Source organism: Giraffa tippelskirchi, chromosome 13 (genome assembly GCF_054371585.1).
Source record: "Giraffa tippelskirchi isolate mGirTip1 chromosome 13, T2T-mGirTip1v1.2.pri, whole genome shotgun sequence".
NCBI classification, from domain to species: Eukaryota; Metazoa; Chordata; class Mammalia; order Artiodactyla; family Giraffidae; genus Giraffa; species Giraffa tippelskirchi.
The window spans coordinates 46,780,414-46,800,507 of record NC_137287.1 but is presented as its reverse complement, the minus strand read 5'-3'; the positions used below and the strand labels follow the sequence as shown (position 1 = coordinate 46,800,507).

The 20,094-nt window shown below is 39.4% G+C and overlaps 1 long non-coding RNA gene across 1 annotated transcript; it reads right to left on the bottom strand.

The window, feature by feature from the left end:
- Positions 1–1,002: 1,002 nt before the first annotated feature.
- On the bottom strand, positions 1,003–19,640 carry LOC145531573 (uncharacterized). The gene is made up of 4 exons (XR_014072542.1): positions 18,295–19,640; positions 17,976–18,205; positions 11,943–11,996; positions 1,003–1,349 (listed from the first exon to the last, which is right to left on the bottom strand). It is a non-coding gene; the product is annotated as an uncharacterized LOC145531573 (long non-coding RNA).
- Between the last annotated feature and the right edge of the window lie 454 nt (positions 19,641–20,094).

Sequence of the window (20,094 nt, the reverse complement as noted above, 5' to 3'; positions counted from 1 at the left end):
TCTTTTCTCCATTGTATATTCTTGCCTTCTTTGTCAAAGATAAGGTGTCCATAGGTACGTGGATTTATCTCTGGGCTTTCTGTTTTGTTCCATTGATCTATATTTCTATCTTTGTGCCAGTACCATACTGTCTTGATGACTGTGGCTCTGTAGTAGAGCCTGAAGTCAGGCAAGTTGATTCTTCCAGTTCCATTCTTCTTTTTCATGATTGCTTTGGCTATTCGAGGTTTTTTGTATTTCCATACAAATTGTGATTAACTGGGTTTTATCCTAGAAAGATAATAAATCCATGGAGCTTTTAGAGAGAAATATATCTACTTACTTGGGAAGATTTTATCACACAATTCCATGGACAATGATTTCAACCATGACAGGAGCTAGATCTGTGAGGAATTGAGAAAGGATGGTTGGGAAAGAGAAAATTTGACCCATGGTACAGTTATAACAGGGGTCTCAGCTGACCCAGTGGGTAACTCTTGCGCTGGGACAGTCTTCTAAGTTGTCCCAAAAGAGGCAAGGAGGCCAGACCCTTGTGTCCCTGTATGAATCAGTCATAATCTTTGGAGAAACAATTCCCTACAGCTGGAGGAAATTCCAATGTGGAGGAAAGCTATGAACCATCAGCATCTGTTTTTCCCAGTGCCTAGGGGGTGGGTACATTGCTCCTGAAGAGTAGCCACTCCTTGTTGATGGGCCATCACATTTGTTCCATTACATTTCAACTGTGGAGCTAAAGAGATTCTTGCTAATTATTGATGTTGACTACAACTTAACCTGGCTGTGCTTATAGCAGTGTCTATTAGTTACCCTGGGCTTCCCCAGTGGCTCAGATGGTAAAGAATCCACCTGCAATGTGGGAGACCCGAGTTCTGTCCCTGGGTTTGGAAGATCCCCTGGAAGAGGGTATGACAACCCACTCCAATATCCTTCCCTCAAGAATCCCCATAGACAGAGGAGCCTGATGGGCTACAGTCCACGGGGCCGCAAAGAGTTGGACACAACTGAGAGATTAAGCACAGCATTACTTACCCATCACTGTACAACAAATTACCTGAAAACAGTGGCATAAAACAACAAACATGTGTTACAGTTTTGCTGTCAGAAATCCAAGCATGACTTAATCTGGGTACTTTTGACTCAGAGTCTCTCATGAAGCTACTGTTAAGGTGTTGGCAGGGGATGCTGTCATTTCAAAGCTTGGTGGCTGTGGGTCTGCTTCCAAGCTCATTCACACATGTACAGGTAAAATATTCTTGCTGGCTGTCGGCTGGATTCGTCAGCTGCTTCTTATGTAGGTCTGTATCTAGGGCTACTGGCAACTTGGCAGTGTGCTTCCTGAGGGCAAAGATCTGAGGTAGAGAGGAAAAAAAGGAGAGAGAGAGAAAGACAGAGAGAAAGATTGAGAAAGTGAGAGAGACAAAGGGAAAGACAGAGGGGACCCACAGCCAAAATCAAAGTCTTTTTATAATCTAGTCCTGTAAATGATATCCCATAAAATACGTCCAGCCCACATTTTAGGAGAGGAGATCTGTACAGGACTTGAATGCCAGGAGGTGAGGGTCATCAGGAACTATTTTAGGTGCTGCCTACCATATATGGGAATAAAAACATTTTCAAAGAGGAATTCTTTGGACTATCCCCAAACCCAATTAATCAGATATACCTATAGAAATTTAAAGGCAAAAACCACCACAGAAACCATTGTGCTTGTATCAGAATGATATCCAACTTACAGACATTCAATAACTTAAAAATACACACACATAAGTGCCACTGGATGCATGAGATAAGTAAGGAAATTGAAAGCAACTGTTAAGAAATTTGATATTGCTTAACATCCAAATGCATCCACACAGTACTCATGAAGTAGATATAGAACAAAAATATTGGAACAATTAAACCAAAAACGATTTCAAAATTGATGAGAGGTATGGGAGAAAATGTTGTCCTTCACCACAGGACTTAAGAATCCCTGCTATAGCTGATTTCACACCCTTGCCAGATGGCTGATTACTGGGCAAAGGAGTCGGCTTAGACTGTGAGGAGAAAAATATTAGGCTATGAGTCAGGATCTGTATTCTTAGCTGTACCTCTTACAGTTCCTAAGAGGAACTGGAGCTCCCTTCCTGCCTGAATTTGCGCCCTGATTCACAAAAAAAAAGTGCATGAACTGGAAGTTCCCTTTGAAGCCTAAAGAACTTTAATTGCAGTCTTGTGCTTTTAGACAAATTAAATTATTAGGATATTTTTGGTGTGATTTCTACACTTCTATCCAGAAATCTGCCATCTGCAGCTATGAAGAGTCCACCCAAGTTCACTTACTTACATAAAAATAGTCCATCTAATTGGACTGTTTGAGAAAACCCAGGTCCCTCGCTTGGATACATGTTACAATATTGCTGTCTTAATGACCCTCACTCTGTTGTCATGGCTTCTAAATGATTCCAGAGAATATGGGAGAGCTTGTACAGACCAAGAGAGAATATAGAGTGATGGTCATCTCCATAATAATAATAACATGAGTAATTTTCTCTAAGAAATGCAGGTTTAATAAAATTACTATAGGTTTTAAAAATTCTTTATTCAAAAATATTTTTATACTTAATATTGGTTCACAAATTTACTATTGCAACTTTTCAGTTAGTTTGGTCACTAAACTTTAGGAATAAATTAACTTCAATACAGTGAATTTTTCATGCATTTTTGCCCATACCAACTTCTCTGCAAGACTGCAAATTTCTTAAGGGCATTTTCTACACGACTTCCAATATGCATGCTCCATAACTCCATCGCTAACTCCACAGCTAGAGTTCTTTTTCCACTTTGTTTTCCTCACATAGTAAATAAAGATTGCTCTGGGATACGTACTAAATTAACATGGTACTGAGGCTATGTTCTTCCAGTTAAATGTTGTCATCTACTTTAAGTTCCAGTGGTTTAAATAGATTTGCCCACTGATTCTGTGGCACTGTCTTTGAATACTGCAAAATATCATAGGGGGCCTAAACATCTGCCAGCAAGACTCCTGGGTGGTTGGTACAGATGTCATCTTATAGGTTCCTTAGATGTGGATATTGTTTTAGGTCAACAGGGGTTTTCTGTGTATATGCAACATAATCCAGGGATGCTTAATGCTAATTATTGTAATAATAACAGTCAGTCATGCATGACCGCTCTATACCAATACCAGACATAGACCTTTACGCTGACTTCTCTTAAACATATCTAGCTGGTTTCAATCAGCTATTCTAATCTATGAAAGACATTTTGACTCATAATTCTACTAACAGTTTAACTCTCCCTCCAAGTCTTTATAATTTACAGATCTCATAAATGTACTTACTAAATCTGAATTTTATTTATTTATTTATGGTTACATCAGGTCTCAGTTGTGGCCCTTGGGCTTAGTTACCCCACAGCAAGTGGGATCTTAGTTCCCCCACTGGGGATCAAACCCATGTCCCCTGCATTGGAAAGTGGATTTTTAACCACTGGATCACCAGGGAAGTCTCTTAAATCTATATATTATTTATTGATATAAAGTGTAAGAGGCCTCAGCTTAGAGCCACAAGTAGTCAATCCCAGACTTTCTTAGGGACTGGAACGAAAACTGAACTTTCTAGTTCTGTGGCCACTGCTGAGTTTTCCAAATTTGCTGACATATTGAGTGCAGCAATTTCACAGCATCAGTATTTAGGATTTGAAATAGCTCAGCTGGAATTCAATCACCTCCACTAGCATTGTTTGTAGTGATTCTTCCTAAGGCCCACTTGACTTCACATTCCAGTATGTCTGGCTCTGGTGAGTGATCACACCTTCATGGTTGTCTGGGTCATTAAAATCTTTTTTGCATAGTTCTTCTGTATATTATTGCCACCTCTTCTTAATATATTCTGTTTCTGTCCTTTATTGTGCCCATCTTTTCATGAAATGTTCCCTTGGTATCTCTAATTTTCTTGAAGAGATCTCTAGTTTTTCCCATTCTATTGCTTTCCTCTATTTTTTGCAATGTTCACTTAGGAAGGCTTCCTTATCTTTCCTTCTTATTTTTTTGAACTCTTCATTCAGGTGGATATATCTTTCCTTTTCTCCTTTGCCTTTAGCTTCTCTTCTTTTGTCAGCTATTTGTAAGGCCTCCTCAGACAACCATTTTGCCTTTTTGCATTTCTTTTTCTTGGGGAAAATCCTGATCACCACCTCTTGTACAGTGTTATGAACCTCCATCCATAGTTCATAGTTTGCAATATCAGCAAATTCCAGTCAAATAGAAAATAAATATTTTTCCTACAAAATATTCTGATAGGCAATGATCAATGTCAGAAACCAGAAACATTCTTAAGCATTTCATTCAGGTTAGCACTGAGCCATACATCAGTGTACCCCTCAACTAACTCTATATTCATACAGTTGAAAGCTCACCTGTCCCAGATTTAGCTAAATCTCCCATACACACATATTGTGTAATCTTGTCAAATGTCTTTAAGGAAATCAAGATGCACTGTCTTATAAAGACTCCTCTATAAATAATAAATTTGAAATGACTCATTCTTTGTTGACTAAGTTTCAATGGAAGCATGGGTAGAGTTTATATTTCAAAATCAAGTTATTGCCTAATTTTTCTTTGTCAATATTGAGGCTGATATTATGGGGCATACATATTGGCAATAGTATATATAATGCCCTCTAGGGATTTGCAGTCTTGCAGAGAGTTGGTATGGGCAAAAATGCATGAAATGTCAGATAGAAAAATAAAAACCCTAGACTATGGGAATTAAGATAGTGAAGAGATTTTTTTCTACATTAATCATCAGAGGAAGCTTCCTCATAGAGATTGTAATTAGTCTGTGTGTGTGTTAGTTTGAGGTTCCCCAAAAGTAGCGCCTGATATGGATGAGTCAAATGCAAGTAGCTTATTTGGAAGGTGGGGGAGACACCAGTAAGAAGATAGAGAAGTGAGGCAGGAAGGGAGGTAGTCAACAAAGAGTAGATAATAAGACGATTGGCCCAGTGGGCAGCTGACATCCCATGGGAAGCCCTGGGAAGTCATGTTGAACAAATGCCTTGGACTAACTCTCTCCAAAGGATGAGGAAGCTGTGGTTTTGTACACCATTCCTGACACCCATAGGTTGAGGCTGCTCCTGAAAGAGGAGATATTAATTCTCTGACACTTTCTGCCTGCCTGTGCAAGGTCAGGACAGGCTTCATGACCACAGAGAGCCCTCAGGCAAAGAGAAGCAAGTACCAACAGTTGGAAGAGGAGCCAGTGAGCATGAAATAGCAAAGGCAATGAGGGGGAACGCCATACACTGTATGTGTTGCGTGTATGAGCGTGTGTGTGCATGCGCACATCCACACACAAATAAATGGGTACAGATAGAGAAGACCTTTTAAGCCAAGAGAAGAACAGTTTAGCAGGAGCAAAGTATACATAAAAAGGATGGAAGAGAAATTAGGTGATAAGAGTGCATTAAAATCACCTTTCCAACCAGTGAGCCTGCTCTAACAGTTTGCTATTTCCACAGAGAGATTAAGAATTACAGATTTCCTCATCGAAGTAGCAAATTTCTGGTTGTTCCTGCTTAAAATGAAATAATGAAACTAGAACAGATAACAGGATTTCCCATCCATTTCCCCATCCTGTATGGAATATTGGCTGTCAAGGGAAAATGTCTTCACTGGAAGTCACTCTGCTTCTCTCTTGAACTTATGTGGAAAGGTAAAATACTGTCAGTAAGGAAGGAAATCTGGTTATGTTCACTCAAATATGGATCCCTAATGCCCTCTGGTACTCACATTCTTTTTCACTTAAACCCCAGTGTGCTTTAAAATCTAGAGTTTAAAACCCCAGGGTCGATATCCAATAAGCTCTTTGCTGTTTGATAACAGAAAGTGCTACTCTCCTAAGACATTAAAATAATAAGTCCTTTTCTACTTGGAGAATATTCATTTTAATTTATTAAAAAAAACTATGCAGTTAAAACGCTATGTATTCATGTGTATATTTTGAAAATATTTTTCAAACTAGATTGCCTACATATGAAAACCAGAAATTATAAACCTCTGATAAAACATAGACTCTAAGTATATTTTTATTAGAGTGCTTTCATATTAAGCTTTTGGTTTAGAATGATCCATAATATACAGCAAATTAGGTAGTTGTTTGAGAGGGTTAGAGCTTAAGATAACAGAGGGCCTGATGAATGCATTGATCCAGGAAGGTGACCAGTGGGAACATGTGGTAGGTAGCACCCCAACTAGAAATTTTTAAAAATCCAGCATCTTTTGAAAATAATATTTCTTAAAATCATCCTCATGATGCCAGGACTGACAGACTTAGAGGTGATCCTTTCTAGCAGTAAGCCATGTTTTCTCTTTCTACCCTCAGTGTTCGTCTCATCTGTGGTTTTTCTGAGAAATCTCATCTTTGACATCACGTTTTTTCACTGGTATCTGCTGCTCACCTTCAATGGGCAGTGCATTCTAAATATAAATCTAATATGGTACAATCATCTCACACCTCAGGCCCTTCAGTGCCTTCCTGTCAGCAAAATTATCTATAAGCTATTTTAATTTTAATGAATAATGTTGGTCTTAAATTAGTTTTTTGAATCCATAATCAAATGGGGAAAATATGAGCTATAGGGATGTCTTTATTATATTAAACCTACTGAATTCTCAGAGCTGTACATATTCTGGGATTATATTCTTTCTTTCCAGTTTGCAAGTATATTTTTAATGAAATGATCGTGTATTAGTCAGAGAGACTTGATAAAGTCCAGTAACAAACAAACCCCCTTCTCTCAGCAGCTTAACATGAAAGTTGTTCTCTTGCTCATACAGAGCTCACTGCTGATCTAGCAGCATTCCCAGAAATCACTGTTCCAAGCAGTGATACAGGGTTTCAGACCATTTGTTTACAGCTTGTTGTGATGCAGCCTGAAAGATGTTATCCCCCTGGATCACTGGGCAGACAGCTGGAAGACACCCCAGAACTATCCACGTTTTCTTCATCTCTGTACTACCAGAATCCACTAGGATTTAGTACTTAATAAGCACTGAAGGAAAGCTTGGTTCTGTTGATTAAGACAGTCCTCATTTATATTTTAATCAGATTTTTGGAAAGGGTCTAAAAGAATGGCCTAATTGTATTAAATATATTGTCCTTCAACGTAAGTAACTTCAGCTCAGTCACTCAGTAGTGTCCAACACTGCAATCCCATGGACTGCATCACGCCAGGCTTCCCCGTCCATCACCAAGCCATAGAGCTTGCTCAAACTCATGTCCATTGAGACGGTGATGCCATCCAACCATCTCATCCTCTGTCATCCCCTTCTTTTCCTGCGTTCAATCTTTCCCAGCATCAGGTATCAGGGTCTTTTCCAAGGAGTCAGTTCTTCACATCAGGTGGCCAAAGTATTGGAATTTCAGTTTCAGCATCAGTCCTTCCAATGAATATTCGGGACTGATTTCCTTTAGAATGGACTAGTTTGATCTCCTTGCAGTCCAAGAGACTCTCAAGAGTCTTCTCCAGCACCACAGTTCAATTCTTCAGTGCTCAGCTTTCTTTATAGTCCAACTCTCACATGACTACTGGAAAAACCAGAACTTTGACTAGATGGACATTAGTCAGCAAAGTAATGTCTCTGTTTTTTAATAGGTTGGCCATAGCTTTTCTTCCAAGGAGCAAGGATCTTTTAATTTCATGGCTGCAGTCACCATCTGCATTGATTTTGGAGCCTCCCAAAATAAAGTCTCTCACTGTTTCCATTGTTTCCCCATCTATTTGCCATGAAGTGATGGGACCAGATGCCAAGATCTTCATTTCTTGAGTGTTGAGTTTTAAGCCAGCTTTTTCACTCTCCTCTTTCACTTTCATCAAGAGGCTCTTTAGTTCTTCTTCGCTTTCTGCCATAAGGGTGGTGTCATCTGCGTATCTGAGGCTATTGATATTTCTCCCAGCAATCTTGATACCAGCTTGTGCTTCATCCAGCCCAGCATTTCTCATGCTGTACTCTACATATAAGTTAAATAAGCAGGGTGACAATATACAGCCTTGATGTACTCCTCTCCCAATTTAGAACCAGTCCATTGTTCCATGTCCGGTGTTAAATGTTGCTTCTTGACCTGAGTACGGGTTTCTAAAAAGTCACCAGTCTTAACTTAAAAATCACCAATCTTTCAGCTCTTATCCCCCCACTACTGCCAACCCAGTCTATGTTGAAGCTCCAGACACCCCTAACATGTATCTCTGCTCCTCCCACAGGACATGGATTTAGGAAATCACTCCAATGTACCCAACAAATCACCCTGCACTTTGGGGTTTGTGCTGATTCTGTGATATTCCACTGAGAAGACTAACAGGATCTCATTAAGCAAAATGTGCAGAGTTCTGGTGAGGTTGACTATGTCTATGAACCTAGAGCACAATCCTGAAGCAGTTTTTAATTTCCTACCTGCAAAGTGAGAATCGAAGGTACATGAAAACAGGGACCATATTTGTTTCCTCCTGTAAGTTTTCACCAAGAATTTCTGCACAGATGCAGGAGAGCAAAAAAGACTGAAAGTAGTAAGAAGACCTCTTCTGAGAAATATTTGCAGAACTCCATTCACTTGATTACATTGCACACCTATTTACAAACTATAACATGAATAAGGTGGGACTTCCTCGGTGGTCCAGTAGTTAAGAGTCCACCTTCTGACACATGGGACATAGGTTTGATCCCTGGTTGGGGAACTGGGAACCCACATTCTGTGAGACAGCTGGGCTGGAGGGCCACAACTAGAGATCCTGTGTTCTGCAACTACTGAGCCTCAGAGTTGCAGTAAAGAGCCCACGTGCCACAACGAGGACCTGATGCAGCCAAAAATAAATGAATAAATAAATATTTTTTTAAAAAGAAAAGAAATGGATAAGGCAACATCTTCCCACCTCTGGACTCACAATCAGACAGTGTGAGGTTACAAAAGAGAGGAACAGACCAGCAACATACACGAAGCTACAAGATAAATGATCCTCTAAGAGACCAACACGGAGGTGTGAGTATGCAAGGGAAAAGGAAACTACTGACTCATCCTCTCATGTTCCATAACAGCTACTGGCAAGTTGGTTTTTAAGTGAACCTTGATAAATTTGGAAAGATAGTCAAGTACTGAGCAAGACACAATTTGTAATTCTTGGCACATTTTGTGTTATTGGCTCCTTGGGTCTGGGACGGTATTGAGAAGGGAAGTATCTGTAAACAGAGTGAATAATGTGTAACCATAATATATTCTCGGTTAGTTTTACATCTGATGTTTGGAATGTTGGCACTATTAAAAGCTAATTTAATTTGGATTCTCTTTTGAACCTATGGTGTTATAGTGCAGACCCCTCTCAAACTAGCCATATTCCTAATGATGAAAATTGGGTGTTGGTGTCATAATTAACCTGGTGTTGTGCTTTTGATACCTCTCTTTTAATTAACAAAATCTTTGAAGTTTGCTGGCAATTTTTTATTTTATGAAAAGGCCAATAATGGTAATAAAATGATCATGTGAAATTGGCCACCCAGTCTTAAAGCTTTTCATCTTTGAATTGATTTGCACATCTCAACCTATTACGGAGGTGGACAGATATCATTATATCCATTTCGCAGATGAGGAAATTGAAACTGAGAGCTTTGGAGACTTGCCCAAGCTGGCAAGAATGACTCCCACACCAAGACTCTAAAGGCACTTCCAGTCATATTAATCACAGTGGTTCAGTTCTCATAATACAGCTTCTTTCAAGCTGGGTATTACTGATACTTGGGGCCAGATAAATCTTGATTGTGGGGGCCCTGTCTTGAGTATTGGAGGATGTTTAGCAGCTTCCTAGGCCTCTGTTCTTAGGTGCCAGTAGTGGTCCCCCAGTTGTGACAACCAAAAATACCCCCTGAAGGACAAAATTGCCCCTGCTTGAGAACCATGGGCCACCTGAGCATCAGGATTCATGAAAAATTGGTTTTGCTATCTACACAGCTTCCTCTCTACTGAATCCAGACTGAATCCTCAATTTCTTTAAAAAAATTATAAAAATCTACAGTGAATTTTGTGCTTCCCAGGTGGCTCAGATGGTAAAGAATCTGCCTGCAATGCAGGAGACCCAGGTTTGATTGCTGGGTCAGGAAGATCCCCTGGAGAAGGGAATGGCAACCCACTCCAGTACTCTTGCCTGAAGAATTCCATGGACAGGGGAGCCTGGTAGGCTATAGTCCTTGGGGTCGTGAAGAGTCAGACATGACTGAGCAACTAACAGTTGAACAGTTTCATGGTGAATTTACCTCACCATGAGCTGATGTCAGCAGCTTCCCACTTACTGACTGCACAGTGAAAAGGCAAGATGCCTGAGAACAGGAACTGAGTCCACTGTCTTCATGAACTTTTTGTTCAGCGAACGAAAATGTGGAACGCTGGTGCCAACAGGGGCCATCACACTCTCTACACAATTTCATTCTCCAGCCATTTATATTTTAGGAATTAAAAACCTCTTCTTACAGGTGAGGCCAAGTTTTGAGAAATTAAGTAACTACTATAACAATATCAGGGGCTTCCCTGGTGGCTCAGTGGTGAAGAATCACATGCCAATGCAGCAGACATGGCTTCATTCCCTGGGTTGGAAAGATCTCCTAGAGAAGGAAATGGCAAGCCGCTCCAGGATTCTTGCCTAGGAAATCCCACTGACAAAGGAGCCTGGTGGGCCACAGTCCAAGTGGTCGCAAAAGAGTCGAACACAAGAGCAACTAAACAACAATAACAAGTTGTCAGTCTGGATTTAGTACCCAGATCAATCTGATTAGAGAGCCTTTATGGATCCTTTCACACCAGTGTCTGTTCACATTGTAGTTTCATATAATTATTAGATTGTGAAATAAAGTTAACTGGTCAAGATTAGCATTTTCTTTCTAATGACACATTATGGAATGGAATAAGAAAAGGATAGAAAATATTGAGTTATGTGTAATTAGGTTAAGGTATTATTTGGTTAAACTTTTCTTTCAGTGTGAGTGTGTTAGTAGTTCATAATGCAAAATACACATCTTCCCTTGTACATCAGAAACATTAGAAAAACACTGCCATACTACCTAGTCTTTGTCTTCTACTGGCTAGAAAATGTCTTACTGCCATTCTCAAATTAATTCATTTTCTTAAATTGAAAGTTTTATCTACTAGTCCAGCATATTTATCACTGTCTAGCTGGTATACATGTGCTGATATTAAATGTGGGGGAAGTTGAAGAATAGCACTAAAAACAGGATGTCATGGCTACTTACCAGGTCTAGGAGCTGCAAATACAAGTGTTGGATACACACCTGTTTGAAGTTCTCCCTAGAGGATTACTGGGTTTCCACCTTTCTGAACTTTCAGTGATGTGACATGTTTTGAAGGAAACATGTCCCTTCCACCCTAGGTTATAGTCTTATTTCCCAAAGACACCCTGTGATCTATCAGCAGAACTTAACAGGGATTCAACTGGCAAAGGTTTCATAGTCCCAGCTCCAACATCAAAGAAGAGTGTGGAAGGATGGGTTTGCCGCTGAATGATAGTCCTTTAATAATCACCATACTTTCTTATGCATTCTTCCAGAATAAGTGCGTATTTTCTCTTTTTTTTTTCCTGTTTAATATGGTTTTTTCACAGCTGTTCCTATTTTACCTTTTTCTGTTGTTTTGGAGATCTGTCTATAACAACATATCCAAATGTATTGCCTTTCTTGGACTGTAGCGCATCATTCCACTATACAGATAAACAGTCTCAGTATATGACTGTTCCGCAGCTTTTCTTTTTTTCTGGTTTCCCCTTTGTCTCCTTTTCCTCTCCTTCTTCCTGCTTCCCTCTTCTCCCTCCTGGCCCTCCCACCCCTTTCCCCCTCCTCCCTTCCGCACCCCCCCCTCCTCTCCTCCTCTGTCTTATGGTTTCACCTCAGTAGTTTCACCTCCTTCTTCTTCATTCTCTCTCTCACCATCATTGTGCTCCTGTAAGTACAGAAGTATAACTAAGACAGTATTTAGAGCAATTTAGTGGGAATAAGGACACCTGTTTTAATTTTCATGGATGTTGCTAAGTTACTTTTCAAAGAGATCACAGCAATTCATTTTCACACTTAATTTTTGAATGTGTATTTTTCCCATAGCCTCACTAACACTGTATAATTAAAACTTCAAAATAGGAAATCATATCTTGTTGTTAATTTATTTTGCATTTTTAAATTACATATAAAATTGAATTTCATTTCATTTATCGCAAACCCTTGTTTTTTTCCTGCTTATGTCCTAACTTCATCTTTTCTATTTCTTTGATATTTTTCTTATTGATTAATAACACCTGCTTACATATTGAGGGCACTAGTTCCTACAATGGAGAAGGAAATGGCAACCCACTCCAGCATTCTAGCCTGGAGAATCCCAGGGACAGCGGAGCCTGATGGGCTGCCGTCTATGGGGTCGCACAGAGTCAGACACGACTGAAGTGACTTAGCAGCAGCAGCAGCAGCAGTTCCTACAATATGCATTACAAATATTTCCCCTGCTTATGATCTCTCTTTTGCCTTTGCTCTTCACATAATGAAATCTTGATTAGAAAAATTATATAAATTTCTCACTATAAACTATATTACATATTACCAATATTCTCTTCCAGAACTTTATTTTTAATTACATTAAAGGATCATTTAAGTTGCAATTTATATTGGGATAAAGAGAAAAAGAAATCCAACTTTGTTTTAAGAAAGACAAACTGGTGTTTCCAGAAATTTTTATTACATAATCTGACACTTTTTTTTTTTTACTGTTTTCAAATGTCTCCTTTGATACATTTTCAAATACTGTGTGTATTTCGCATAATTTCTAGACTCTATCATTTTCTATTGATCAGAACATGTTATTGACAGAATGTCATTTTGAAAAAAGAGTTGATTATTGCTTTTACTGTGATTTGAAATTATTCACATGGATTTGAATCCATAAACAGATGAAAGTTCATTAAAAGTTGGGGAGTGTTGTTTCTGATGGTCTTCAGAAGTGAACTTTAAAAATGTAACTCCTATAGAAATTGATTTTTCTTCGGGATCTTCCACTTACTGCTTTATGGTTTTCTCTCTGTGTATAATGCATCTGAACAGAAAGGTTGTTGGCTGGCTTGCACCATCTTCATTCGCTTCTTTAATAAACATATTCTAAGGCCCTACCATATATACACCCTGTTGTACATCCTGGACCTACAACATTGAACAATTAAAATGGATTTTCACAATAATATTGTAGTGGGTGGAGATAGAGCTCTGGTGTAGAAAATAACAGAATTCAGGTGTACCAAAATCTATGATGGAAAGGTCAATGTTTAGATAAAGAACAACTGAGGTGAAGCCAGGTGAGACAGTGTTAGCCAGGAAGGAGGTGACAGCTGAGTTGGTGTCTCAGAGGAATGAGAGGCATTACTCTTCCTTGTCAGCACTGTGCTGGGCTCCACTTGATGCCTATCATGTCCTGGCAGGTATTTACTGAATGAATAAATCAATCAAAGATGGCCAGAGGTTCTGGCCTTGGCTATGGGAAGCACTTTTAGTTTATGTTGCCTTTAAAGTTCTATTACTAAAGTGCTGTTTAGACAAGTCCGATGGTAGTTTTTTACTTCGGGAAGGAAAGAGATTTTCCTTCAGTTTTTATTCATTACTTATTGCAAAAGAGATTTTGCAATAACTGATTTCAACATTTCTCCCTGGGTTTCTAAACCACCCTGCTCCCAAACAAGCCTGAGCAAGTTTCCAAAACAGGGTTTTTCCTTCAAGTCTGACATCCCAATCTGCCACCAGGAAGCTTTGCACATCTCGCCTTTGTGGGGCACAGAGTGGAAGAGAGAAGGAAGTGAAAACAAGCCCAGTGGGCCCAGGAGATGTATTTGCAGAATCTTGCTTCTCATAAAACATTTCCTGTGAATCACAAAAGCGCATGCTTAGATATTGTCTTTGAGGCTTGATTTGCAGTGGATTGTACATGAGCCCCATCTTGTGCTTCTCCAAACATATTTCCAGTGGATAATTTTTAAGGCAAAGGAAATTCAAACACAATTATGAAACTTTCTTTTCATTGGTTAGTTGAATAGCAAGACACACAGTAAAAAAAATCAGAATGCACGAAATGGCAAGTGTTTGCATCTTGGGCCAGTTTCTTCTTTAATTTTTATTATGATTGAAAGCTAGTTTTTAAAAATTTTCTGCTATAATTTCTTTTTATGATTATTGATTTCTATTAGCATTATAATTGTAAATACTTGATATGAATTTCTCTCTTTGATCTGTCCTACTTGTCAATCAACAGTCTTTTCAGCTCTAGATTCTTTCTTTCCTTCTTGACATTTGCCATTGTTTTCAACCCTGAATGCCTTGCCTGCTGTTCTCAAAAGCTGCCCAGAAACACTAAGAGAGTACATTGCAGTATCAAGTACCATGGCTTTGGGCTTTGCCGCAGCTGCCCACTTTCTGAAAGCTCCTTTTATACTTTGCAACTGCACTTATCCAATTCAGACTGACAAATATCAGTTCTTTCGCCCTACCTTTTATGCAGAAAAAAAAAAATCCCCCAAACAAAACTGAAAACCCTGGAAGTGTAATAAATCCCTCCCTCTGCATAGTGTACATGAATATGCCTTGTAATTGCCTTTCCCTGTGGGTTTCAGTCCTTTGCCCTTTTAGTCTTTTCTTTTGTACTCTGGCTTCCTCAGCATTACTATTTCCAGCCTCGGAATCCAAGTTGCAAATGCAGAAAATGTACCCATCCATTTCAGACAAACTGAATGTCTCACATTAAAGGGGCCACAGCACATCACCTAGTGGTGCTGCTCCCTTAAAGCACCCATTGTTGGGTTCATGAGAGAACAGCAGGTTTTGGATTCAAGACTGACTTAGGAGCTCAAGAGCATGCTGTGGAAGCAAACCATATAGTAGTATAGCATAATATAGTATATGAATATAGTATATAGTTTATTTTTCTACCAGCCATCATACTTGTTCACATGGAGAAATCTAGATTTTGCCAACCACTACTTCTGGGGCAATCTCACGTGCTGTATGAATCTGTGCTGCTTCTCTGCTATCTCACTTGCCAATTTTAAGTAGAATAGCTATGCTATTAGGAATAGCCATATTTTACTGTATACAATTAACACTTGAGGAGAGTGGCCTTGGGTAGATCACTTAAAGATGTGGTCCCCAACCTTTTGTGCACCAGAAACTGGATTCGTGGAAGACACTTTTTCCATGGGCAGTGGAGGGGGATGACTTCAGGATGGTTCAAGCACATTACATCTATTGTGTACTTTGTCTCCATTATTATATCAGTTTCACCTCAGATCATCAGACATTAGATCCTAGAGCAAATGTAATGATTTAAAGCAAATGTAAAGATTATCCAGTCTCTACTAAGTGGAAGGCATGAGCCATAAGAGCCCTTTACTTCATATAAGCCATTAGACAAAAATCAAGTCTCTCCTTACTCACATAGTTACAAAGAAACTATGGAGTTATTCTGAGGTCATTTTTGTCACTTTATTGAACAATTCAAATGACCATTAAATTCTTACAGAGCCACAGGCACCAGGGCACCTTCAGGTTATCAGATCTCAAGGACTCTAAGGCTGGATAGGACCATAGAGACAAGATTGGAATAGGGAATCTATAAGCATCCTTTCCGAGGCAATGTTCAACGGTTCCATGATTTAATCCTTTGCTACTCAAGGAGTGGTCCACGCACCAAGAACATCGATATCACTGGCTCCACTTGAAAGCTGATTTCAAACGAAGCATGTCACTCCCTCAATCACCTATTGCCTCTGAATTTACATTTTTTACAAGATCTCCAGATAATTCATGTGTACAGATACATGCAAGTTTGAGAAGCCCTGATTGACCCTAACCTCTTGTTTTCCTGAAGAATAAACTAATGATTGAAGAAATTTAATGCATTTCCCAAGGTTACTGAGTGAGTTTGTGGTTAAAAGACATAGGACTACATGAGTCATGATGTACAATCTGGATAGCCACCACCTTTTCTTCTAGATGTCTGGTTCCTTCATGCATATCTCAGGGTTGGCCAAGGCCCCACATGGGCCAGCCTTTTCCAGATAGCTTTAGTCATTCCCCAGATCACTTCTTTCATCAGAAATTTCTGCAGTAGCAACGGTGTTCTGTATTTGAACTGTCCAATTGCCATATATGCCTACCAAGCATTTGAGGTGGGCTCACTGCTCCTGGGAAGTTAGAGGAAGGCAATGGGAGAACAGTGAGGTCTCAATTTCTAGGGTATACTTACCACTTGACTTCAACAGGAAAGAGGAACTTTGGGACTTTTGTTTGGATAGCTAGCATGGGGACAGTTTCTCAGCTTCTGTTCTGCTAATTTGTATCTGTTGCAGTTTTCAGGAAGACCGCATTGAAAAAAAAAAAAAATCTCTGGACAGTACTTATGAACTGGGAAAAAGGGCTAAGAGCCTTTGAGGTCATCTGGGACACTAACCATTCTTTTGAAAGGACATAAACCAGCCATTAACCTGCTGTTCCTTAGGCAAATGCCATGTCCTTGTTCTTGTGTTTGTTTTGAGGATTTTCTAGAAAGAGATGAACAGAGTGCTACTCCTTGTGGTTCTCCTTGCTGTGTAGGAGTGGAGATTTAACCTGTCGGACTTAGGAAAATACTGTGAAGTATTTCAGAAAGAATCATATAGATCAATCTAGGTACCATTTGGTTGATTAGTGCCCAAAACATCCCCAGTTCGTCACTGCTGCCTCCTTCCATGCACTTCTGCAATACGATTTTGTAGCTCCTCCTATCAAGAGGTGACACCTACTTCAATACTGATAAATCTGAGCTGACCTTATGATTTTCTGTGGTCAGTAAAATGCAATGGAAATGACTAAGTGACAGTTCTTGCATCCTTCCATTCTCTTTCATGGAACCTTCCACTAATACATCAATAAGCTTGGATTAGTCTCTTGGAAGATGATAGACCCCATCCACTAGAGACAGAGGCCCTGTGTCACCCAGCTGAGGTCAGCACAGACTAGCTACCCACAAGAATGCACCTGCTGACTACAAACATGTGAGTGAGCCCAACCAAGACAACCAAGCCCAAGCTGTGTCAATCAAGGGTGCCCATCCACTTACACTTGTGAAAAATAAATGGTGATTGCTTTAAGCAATGAAATTTGCCGAGGTAATTTGTTACAATATTGTGACTATACCAGCATAATCATATTTGACTTTTTAATGTCATCTAACATCTCTGATGGAAAAAAAAAGTTTTTTAGGTCATGATCAAATGAAGTTCCTTGGAATCAGAGTCCATCAGAGACGATAGGGACATGAGCATTAGTCGTCAATTACAGACATTTTACCCCTGAGGAAATGGAGGCCTAGAGAAGGAAAATAAATAACCTTGGAACAAACAACCAGTCAGGAGCAGCATAGGACACAGGTCTCCTGTCTCCAAGGTCTTTGCAAGTCCTCAGTTTGTTCTTTCACAAATATGCTGAGTTTTGCTAGTCTGCCAACCAGCAAGCCTTTGAAAACACAGCCTTTTTTTTTTTTTTTTGGAAATATTTTAATTCAGTTTTAAATACTTATTCTGCTTCTTTTTTTTTTTTATAAATTTATTTATTTTAGTTGGGGGCTAATTACTTTACAATATTGTAATAGTTTTTGCCATACAGCCTTTAAAAAAGAGATTACATTTGCAGAGACCGGTGCTTCCGACTCTACAATCTGATTCTTTGATTTCTAAAGTCCCTCTCAATTCTTTGTTAAAGGAAATCCCAACTTTGACATTTATCTTTTATGAAAAGATGAACGGATAGCCTTTGCCATCACCATGGCACTGCTTACTTAATCAACCATTGTGTCTCTTGGTAGTCTGTCAAAAATTGTGCATGTTATAATAAAAAACAAAGTATGTTTTCTACTCACCATTGAGTGACTTTCTTCACTGGTGTGTATTCACTTCCCTGGCAAGTTAGTAACTCAGCTTGTTTGCTTCCATTCTTTCTTTAGCTCTGATTGTCATTATTTGCATCTCAGAGTTTACAACACATTTTCATGCAAATTACATGATTTGAATTTCTCCATAACCCATTTTTATTCCCAGCAAGAAAATTGAAGCTTAGAGCAGTTACATGATTTGTTCTGGGTCCTGTGGACTGGAAGGAGAATAAGTCATACTTCTAGATTTTTATTCAATAGTCTGGTTTCTATGGATGATGTCACCTTGCCAATTTATAATCTGTACCTGTTGGATATGTCTAGGTGCCAGGCATGCCCAATTTCTCATTTCTTACTGAAATATCCTGGGCCAAACTGCTTCCTAAGGAAACAGCCCTGGGTTCCTTTTGGCAGCAGGGGCTTCTATGATGGTTGACCCCAGATTCAGGGCCTTTCTTCTTGGCTACATGATGGACCAAGGATTGAACTCCAAAATATGGGGAAAAAAGGAATATGTGTATCTGAAGAAATTGAGAGGTAAACTCAGAAGACAAATAATAGACAACCCCTGGTTCTATTCTGTTTCTTTGGGACTTTTTGTTTCCTGTTCTAATCCATTTGTATCCTTAAAATAAACCTTATTCTGCTTAACTGGACATGAGTCCAATTCACACAGTCACTTTTCTTTTGTACAACATTTCAGATTTTTCAGTGTGATGTCATTCATCATGGAAAAACAATCTATCAAGTGAATTTCAATCAAGTGCCATTATCTCAATTTCACAAGGGAGAAAATAATAGCTGTGAAGGGAGGTTAACTGACATGCTCAGTGTCATAGAGCAAGATCACAAAATTAAACCCAGTCCCAGGATCTTTTAGTTTCTTAAATTAATATTGTATATGACACACATATGTCTTTAGTATGTGACACATAATATGTCTGTTGCAACTTTTCTCATTGAAAAACATACAATTTCCTTAGGGAATATGTTGGAGAAAAGTTTGAGAAGAACTCAGAGAACTGCTCAGAAAATCCTTGCTGCCAATCTTCTGTTGATGTTTCAAGGCAGGATACATATCACTTCACACTTACTACACCACACTAGTTTCCTGGCTTCTTGAAGGTGATCAACAATGCTCAATGCTTTAGTTAAGCATCAGGACTCTATTGTCCAAGTTTGACACGACAACTCCAAACTTCTTATTGCTATTTCTCCAAAGAAAACTTATAGAGCCTGACCATTTGCTCAGATAGCAGCGGAAGGTCTAAGGTGAGTGTACAGATTGGATGCATTTCATATTTATGAAAACTTCCCTCCAGGAGATGCCAAACAGGCTGATACATGGCTCTTTAAATACTAGCCACCACTGAATGTTTTTGATGAGGAGGAAAGTTTTGATTTTGAGAATGTGTCTTGCACTTCTCCAACTATAGGAAGAGATGTTGACAGAGGATCCTCATTGCTATAGACACCATCGCTGCTGACTTAGTGACTGAGCATTTAGGAATACTAACACTGGCCCATTTCTAGGGGTCACAGTACTCCTCTGGCAGGCTACCCTGGCTCAGGAGCTCCCTGACAACCTTGCTGAAACCTTCCCAGGCTGCACAGTGATCTCTGTGCCCCTAGAACTTCCCTTCCTGTACTCTCTCCTTTATAGGAGTCAGACATCATTATGGTGTCACAATTCTCCCAGTCTTCCCTGGCTCCCTCCCCATTTTCTCTCAAGGCATTTCCCCTAATAACCCCCTTGCATGGTTAATCACATCTTCACATCTGATGCTTGGAGTACCTGGACCAGAAGGTGGATGAGTTTTATATGCTTCAGTCAGTAGTTGCTATAGGTACATGTATGTATATAACTTTGAAAATAAACTTTAAAATTATTACATACTCTGATGGTGGTTCCAATACCATATCTTGGTCAGATACCAGCAAAGGTCCAGTTTCTACATTTTTATTCCCTGATCATAAAAAATCCAAGATGAGCCAAAGCACAGATGTTGACCTGGATGGACAAGTCAGCCACGTGCAGGACACGTAGTGGGCACAATAAGGCAGTGGTGGATGTGTCCACTGAAGCACCTTGTCCAGAAGGCTTTTT